Below are 3,352 nucleotides of genomic sequence, written 5' to 3' on the forward strand. Positions count from 1 at the left end.
AACCTAACCTAACCTAACCTAACCTAACCTAACCTAACCTAACCTAACCTAACCTAACCTAACCTAACCTAACCTAACCTAACCTAACCTAACCTAACCTAACCTAACCTAACCTAACCTAACCTAACCTAACCTAACCTAACCTAACCTAACCTAACCTACCTAACCTAACCTAACCTAACCTAACCTAACCTAACCTAACCTAACCTAACCTAACCTAACCTAACCTAACCTAACCTAACCTAACCTAACCTAACCTAACCTAACCTAACCTAACCTAACCTAACCTAACCAAATCCGTAGTTCTCGACCTAACCAAAACTTAGGAAAATAGTGGAACTAACCAAAAGTCCCCAATTTTCAAATGGATGTAACCAAAAATCCCCTATTTTCTAGTGGAACTAACCAAAAGTCCCCAATTTTCAAATGGATGTAACCAAAAGTCCCCAATTTTCAAATGGATGTAACCAAAAAATCCCCTATTTTCTCGTGGAACTAACCAAAAGTCCCCAATTTTCAAATGGATGTAACCAAAATTCCCCTAATTTCTAGTGGATGTAACCAAAAGTCCCCTAATTTCTAGTGGATGTAACCAAAAGTCCCCTAATTTCTAGTGGATGTAACCAAAAGTCACCTAATTTCTAGTGGATGTAACCAAAAGTCCCCTAATTTCTAGTGGATTTAACCAAAAGTCCCTAATTCTTTCCGATATAACCCAAACTCCCCAAATTTTGATGTCTACAGTTTGGATTTTTTCGTCACTGTCATTCTTTGTCAGTATGTGTGGAACTTAGAAAAAAAAAAAAAATTCAATTTTGCCAAAAATTTGTCCAAAATTCATGAATCCAAAATCCATTTCTCGACATTCTGAGTCGTCTGGCATGGTCAAATTTTGATCGATTTTTCTTATTTTTTGAACGGGACTTAGAAAATATTCGCCGGAAACACTGCTTCCAAGAGTACACAGCCTGAACGAAAAGAGATAGCGGAATGGTTCAAACGGCATTCAAAGCGGCTTTTTAAACCGAACAACATTGTCTCAGACCCGGAAGCTCTAGGACCTTTTGTTCAAAAGAAAATGGCGACTTCCGGAACGGAAGTAGATATTCCAAAAATTCCATCTGATGAGCATGGATCATGACTGGTACTTCTGGAATCCGTAATAAAAAAATTTTCGATTTTTCCGTCAAAAACTATCACCCCCCAAAAATTTTTCAAAAATTGGGTCCAAAATTCATGTGTCCAAAATGCGTTTCTCGACCTCCTGAGTCGCCTGGCATGGTCGAATTTTGATCGATTTTTCCGACCCATTATATTTTCTCAGTGGGACTTAGAAAAAAATCGCCGAAAACCCCACTTCCAAGAGTACGCAGCCTGAACGAAAAGAGATAGCGGAATGGTCCAAACGGCATTCGAGACGGCTTTTTAAACCGAACAACATTGTCTGAGTCACCGAGGCTCTAAGTCCATCCGTTAAAATGAAAATGGTCACTTCCGGAACGGAAGTAGGTATTCAGAAAATTCCAACTGATGAGCACGGATCATGACTGGTACTTCTGGAATCTGTAATAAAAAAAAATTAAAATTCCTTCGCAACACGATGGAACCTAACCTGATCCCGTGCCAGTCACTCCGATCTAACCGATGGTCCCCGAATTGACCGAAGTATCGATAAATGGTGGAAATAAAAAAAAATCCCCATTTTTCCAGACCTAACCCAAATTTTATTGACTTCTATAGTGCGGATTTATTTGACACTCTCATTTTTCCTTCATTTTGGAGGGTGTGGGACTTAGAAAAAAAAAAAAATTTTCAAAAAAAAAAATTCAAATTCTTAAAGTTGGTCCTACATACCTATTTCGTCGCTCTGTACGTTGTCGAGACACTTTCATTTTTGAGTGGGACTGAAAAATTTCAAAATTTTGAAATATCAGAAATTTAATTTTCGTGGGTGGGGGTATCGATGTATCTCGACGAGAGGAACAACTTTGTTCCTCATAACCACCCCCCTCCGGTGACCCCCCATCCCTCAAACGACCCTTTAAATGTTTTGTCAACTTTACAAAAAGTCCACAGCCCAAACGGTGACAGATACGACAAAATTGTATAGAACATTTTCGTTTTCTCTCAGGGCCTATTATATGGGAAAAATGCGAAACTTTTGAAATTCCGACATTTTTATTTTTTTTTTGTGACTTCAGAGCCCTCTATCTACGAAACCGTGAATCCTAGGGCAAAATTGTATACCACCTTTTATGTTTGACTCATCGAGATCTATGAGATAGCATCCTTGAAAATTTCAAATTCCGACATTTTTGATCCTATCCCCACCTAAAAAAAAAAAAAAAAAAAAAGTCCCCAGGCCAAGGGGGGGCTGGAGGGGGGGACCAATACCAGGGGAAGGTAGACCCAAGCGAGTACTATATGGAAAAAATCTAATCTCAAATTCGCAAGTTGTACTAACCCCTATACCTAACCTAGCCATATTTTCCGCGAGGATAACAAAATTCATCATCCGTCTGGAACAATCTTGCTTCTTTAAAGAAGAACGTAAATCACTTTTCTTTTCGAAAACCCCTAACGATGCACTTTAGCTTAACAACGATAGGACACTATAAAAATTGTATTAGGTGTTGGAATTAATTCGTAGCGTTTTTTAATGAAAGAATGTTATTTATTTCACATGAGCATTAAAAAATACATTAATGAAAGTACTTCCCATCACTTGTAAAACGCTACGAATTAATTCCAACACCTAATAAATCTCGCGTGACATTGCAACTAACTATTGCATCCCAGACAAAGGGCACAACGTCCTTTTTTCGGGGTATAAAATAAATAGAGGTCCCGCGGAAGCGCAGAGCGTCAGTACAAAAATCAAACTCACCCGGTTCGCGTTGGTACAATTCACGTCAGTGAAGTTCGCGAGTGCTTTAAATCATTGTCGGGATCAGTTGCGGTCAATGCGGAAATCAGCCTACGAGAACCCGCGATAGTCACGCCAGTTCGCGTTATTTACGCAAGTGAAAAGAGAAAGGGATAAATTGTGGGCAGCAATCGTCATTGCGATCACCCAGGCATACGCCACTACGACTGCCCTTCTGGTGCTCCATAGACAGCGGACTTCCTCGTTCATATATCAACCGATAGCTATCCGAGATCTCGTGGACCTGCCAGCTAACCAGTAAATCGCCCCTGCCATTCCTTCCGGTTCATCCACATATTTCCCTGCATGAAAACAAACATATATACACACTTATACGCGTTTCTAACAAAATATATATATTTTACCCTTCGGTTATAGTGCGCACTAGTACGTCAGTTAGAAAATGGGGACAAATCTCCTACGTCA

The sequence above is a fragment of the Acromyrmex echinatior genome, chromosome 17 (assembly GCF_024713525.1).
Source record: "Acromyrmex echinatior isolate Ae372 chromosome 17, ASM2471352v2, whole genome shotgun sequence".
In the NCBI taxonomy this organism is placed as follows: domain Eukaryota; kingdom Metazoa; phylum Arthropoda; class Insecta; order Hymenoptera; family Formicidae; genus Acromyrmex; species Acromyrmex echinatior.